Source organism: Penaeus vannamei, chromosome 24, assembly GCF_042767895.1.
Source record: "Penaeus vannamei isolate JL-2024 chromosome 24, ASM4276789v1, whole genome shotgun sequence".
NCBI classification, from domain to species: Eukaryota; Metazoa; Arthropoda; class Malacostraca; order Decapoda; family Penaeidae; genus Penaeus; species Penaeus vannamei.
Window position 1 is genome coordinate 4,695,146 of NC_091572.1, and position 5,000 is coordinate 4,700,145.

General features: G+C 53.3%; 1 pseudogene; it reads right to left on the reverse strand.

The window, feature by feature from the left end:
• LOC138866209 (uricase-like) overlaps positions 1-5,000 on the reverse strand; it is a 27,371-nt pseudogene that overhangs the window by 15,866 nt on the left and 6,505 nt on the right.

Consider the following 5,000-nt stretch of genomic DNA (forward strand, 5'->3'; position numbering starts at 1 on the left):
TCGGGTCCCTTGGCTCGGCGGCCGCGGGTCTGGTACCTCGAGGCTGAGGGCCTTCCTGCTCGAAGGAGCAACGCGAGCAGTGAGTTGGCAATGAGAACTCTCCTTCTAGGCCTTCCGCTCCCCTCACGCAGCTGCGAGGGAGCGAAGGCACGAGGCAGGAGCCCTCCTGACGCCGGGCGGGCGGGGCCTCACCTCCGCGGTCCCGCGAGACCCGGAGACACGTGTGGAGGACCTCCGGCGAGAAGAGGAAGGCGTGGTTGTGCGCCTTGCCCTCCGTGACGAGGCGCCGCCAGGGGGTACTCCTCCACGTCCACCTTGGACGGAGACCACGTGGCTGTACTTGCTGAGGAAGTGGGAGCACAAGCAGGGAGGGCGAAGTCCCTCCGGCGACTTCACCTGTAGGAGCAGAGGGCGGGGTTGCCTTACAGGGATCTGAGGCCGTTTTGATTTTGTGATCTATATTCATTTCATTTCTCTCTCTCTCTCTCTCTCTCTCTTTCTCTTTTTCATTTCTTCGTTCCCCCCATCCTTCCATCCTTCCCTAATCCCCTTCTCTTTTTCCCTCCCTCTGACTCGCCCCAATGTTCTTGGCCAGGATGTAGACCGTGTTCTTCTCTCTCTCTCTCTCCCTCCCTCCCTCCCTCCCTCCCCCTTCCCTCCCTCCCTCCTCCTTCCCTCCCTATCCCTTCCCTCCCTCCCTCCCTCCCTCCCTCCCCTCCTTCCTAGGTCCCCTTCCCTCCCTTCCCTCCCTCCCTCCGGACTCACCCCATGGTTCTTGGCCAGGATGTAGACCTGTGTTCTCTCTCTTCCTTCCTTCCTCCCTCCCTCCCTCCCTCCCTCTCCTTCCCTCCCTCCCTCCCTCCCTCCCTCCTCCCTCATTCCCTCCCTCCCTCCCTCCCTCCCTTCCCATCCTCCCTCCCCCCCCCTTTCCATTCTCCCTCCCTCCCTTCCCTCCCTTCCTCCTCCGACTCACCCCATGGTTCTTGGCGAGGATGTAGACCGTGTTCCCTCCCTCTCCTCCCTCCTTCCTCCTTTCCCTCCCTCCCGACTCACCCCATGGTTCTTGGCCAGGATGTAGACCGTGTTCTCTCTCTTCCTTCTCTTCATCCCTCCCTTTCCTCCCCTCCCTCCATCCACCCTCCCCTTCCTCCCTCCCCCTTCCCCTCCTCCTTCCCTCCCTCCCTCCTTCCCTCCCCCTCCCCTCCTTCCCTCCCTCCCTCCGACTCACCCCACGGTTCTTGGCCAGGATGTGGTAGACCGTGTTCTCTCTCTCTCTCTCTCTCCCTCCTTCCTTCCTGCTCCCTCCCTCCCTCCCCCTTCCCCCCTCCCCTTCCTCCCTATCCCCTTCCTCCATCCCCCTTCCCTCCTTCCTCCCTCCTCTCCTTCCTCGCTCCCTCCCTCCCTCCCTCCTTCCTCCCTCCCTTCCTCCTCCCCCATCCCTCCCTCCCTCCGACTCACCCCATGGTTCTTGGCGAGGATGTAGACCGTGTTCTTCTCTCTCTCTCTCTCGCTCTCTCTCTCCTCCCTCCTCCCTTCCTCCCTATCTCTTTCTCCCTTCCTGCCTCCCTCCCTTTCTCCCCCTATCCCTCCCTCCCTCCCTCCTTCCCTCCGTCCCTCCCTCCCTCCCTCCGACTCACCCCCATGGTTCTTGGCCAGGACAGACCGTGTTCTTCTCTCTCTCTCCCCCTCCCTCCCTCCTCCCACCCCTTCCCTCCCTCCCTCCCTTCCTCCCTCCCTCCCTCCCTCCCCCTTCCTTCCTTCCCTCCTCCCTCCCCCTTCCCTCCCTCCCTCCCTACCTTGTCTCCTTGCCTCCTCCCTCCCTCCCTCCCTCCCTTCCTCCTTCCCTCTCCTTCCTCCCTCCTCCCTCCCTCCCTCCGACTCACCCCATGTGGTTCTCCGGCCAGGATGTAGACCGTGTTCTCTCTCTCTCTCTCTCTCTTCCTTCCCTCCCCCTCCCTCCCTCCCTCCCCTTCCCTCCCTCCCTCCCTCCCTCTCCCTCCCTCCTTCCCTCCTCCTCCCTCCCCTCCGACTCACCCCATGGTTCTCTTGGCGAGGATGTAGACCGTGTTCTTCTCTCTCTCTCTCTCTCTCTCCTTCCCTCCCTCTTCCCTCCCTTCCCTCCCTTCCCTCCCCCTTCCCTCCCTCCCTCCTCCGACTCACCCCATGGTTCTTGGCCAGGATGTAGACCGTGTTCTCTCTCTCTCTCGCTCTCCCTCCCTCCCTCCCTCCCTATATCCCCTTCCTTCCCTCCCTCCCTCCTCCTTCCCACCCTCCCTCCCTCCCTCCCTCCTTCCCTCCCCTTCCCTCTCCTCCCCTCCCCCCTTCCCTCCCTCCCTCCCCCTTCCCTCCTTCCCTCCCTCCCTCCCCCTTCCCTCCCTCCCTCCGACTCACCCCATGGTTCTTGGCCAGGATGTAGACCGTGCTCTCTCTCTCTCTTCCTTCCCTCCCTTCCCTCCCTTCCCTCCCTCCCTCCCTCCGACTCACCCCATGGTTCTTGGCCAGGATGTAGACCGTGTTCTTCTCTCTCTCTTCCTTCCTTCCCCTCCCCCTTCCCTCCCTCCCCCTTCTCTCCCTCCCTCCCTCCATCCCATCCCTCCTCCTTCCCTCCTCCCTCCCTCCCTCCGACTCACCCCATGGTTCTTGGCGAGGATGTAGACCGTGCTCTTCTCTCTCTCTCTCCCTCCCTCCCTTCCTCCCCTTCCCTCCCTCCTCCCTCCGACTCACCCCATGGTCTCCCGCCAGGATCGTAGACCGTGTTCTTCTCTCTCTCTCTCTCTCTCCTTCCTCCTCCTCCCTATCCCCTCCCTCTCATCCTTCTCTCCCACTCCCTCCCTCCCTCCCTCCCCCTTCCCTCCCTCCCTCCCCCTCCCTTCCCTTCCTATCTCCTCCTCCCTCCCTCCCTCCCCCCCGCTTCCTCCTTCCTCCTCCTTCCTTCCCTCCCTCCCTCCCTCCGACTCACCCCATGGTTCCTTGGCCAGGATGTAGACCGTGTTCTTCTCTCCCTCCTCCCTACCTCCCTCTTCCCCTCCCTTCCTCCCTTCCCTCCCTTCGACTCACCCCATGGTTCTTGGCCAGGATGTAGACCGTGTTCTCTTTCTTCCTTCCTTCCCTCCCCTCCCTCCCTCCATCCCCCTTCCCTCCCTTCCCTCCCTCCCTTCCCTCCCTCCCTCCGACTCACCCCATGGTTCTTGGCCAGGATGTAGACCGTGTTCTTCTCTCTCTCCCTCCCTACCTCCCCCTTCCCTCCCTCCCTTCCCTCCCTCCCTCCGACTCACCCCATGGTTCTTGGCCAGGATATAGACCGTGTTCTTCTGCGAATCCGTCGCGATGATGTCCGAGTTGTCGCCGACGATGTAGTCCTTGTCGCTGTCGAGGGTGAGCGCCGTGTTGACCTCGTACTCCTTGACGCTGTGCACAGGACCCTCCCGACGAAGGTGCAGCAGCTTCACGTGGTTCTTGCCGTAGCCCCGGTGGACCCACTGCATGTCCTTGTCCATCGTGGCGCTTGGGGGTGCACAAGAAAATGTTTTTGTTATTTGTTTTATTTATTTATTTGTTATGTTATTTTTTTTATCTTATTTCATTTTTATTTATTTATATTTTATTTTATTTTTATTTTGTATATTTTATCTTATTTTTATTTTGTATATTTTCTTTTATTTTTATTTTTTTATATTTTATTTTATTTTTCTTTATTTTTTTTTTATTTGTATATTTTTGTTCCTTAAGGTTTGAAAGGTATGATTAATTTGATTTTTTTTCGTGGAATTTAGTGTCATTGAAAGCAGTTCTCATAGATAAGATAGTGTTGATTTTTTTTTTTTTAACTTTCCCTTCACAAATTTTGCATATTAGTCAACCTTCGGCTTAACGGACTGATAAAGGGGGAAACGGTCCTTTATATCCGATGTCCGTTATTGGGGGGTCCGTTAAACCAGAGATTTGACTGTACTTACGAGGTTGATGTCACTCATAATTGTAATTTTTTATTATTTTCTCGATTTAAGATGAATTATTTCTAGGCAATACGTACGTGATCAGCTGGCAGACACACACGCTGTTCGCATATGTGTTTGAATATTATTTTTTTTTTTAATGAGTTTTGTGTGTGTGAATGTGTGTGTGTGTGTGTGAATGTGAATGTGTGAGTGCGAATGTGAATGTGTGTGTGTGAATGTGAATGCGTGAGTGCGAATGTGAATGTGTGAGTGAATATGAATGTGAATGTGTGTGTGTGAATATAAATGTGTTTGTGTGTGTGTGTGTGCCCACCCCTGTGTGATATATGAACATGTATGAATGTGTATGTGAGTTTTTTTAGCGAAAATGTATTTTATTTGTGTTTATACAAGTACATAATATCATCACTACACCCAATCCTTACCATTATCCAAACAAAACATCACACCAGGTCATGGAAAAACAAGCTAATTCCATAAAACAAATAACTTAAAACCTTCAATAAACACCATTTTTGCCTCTCCCATAAGCCGGTCGTGCATGAGACATATACTTGGAGGTTCGAGTCTGAGAGTGAAGGTCAGTGAAGGTCACGACTGGCAATAATATGACCTTGTAATAACTGAACATTACAATGGTTTATTTCGAATATCATAATAAAAATAAAAAAGTTTTAAAAAAGGGGTACAGATCACTTAATAGCGTGACTGTGTTGTATCTGAATAAAAATAATAGCAAATAGATATATGGTGATAAAAAATGATTATACATTCTATAAAATAGTAAAATATAGATATTTGTGAAAGATACAAAAAAAATGTTAACCTAATTGTAAAATGAGGCTTACACATAGCCATAATTTGTGCTGTATTACATAAAAAAATATGAAAGTTGATGTTTTATGAATGCAAATGGCTAACCTCAACCGCGTGTGTGTGTGTATGTGTGTGTGTGTGTGTGTGTGTGTGTGTGTGTGTGTGTGTGTGTGTGTGTGTGTGTGTGTGTGTGTGTGTGTGTGTGTGTGTTTTAACCATATTTAT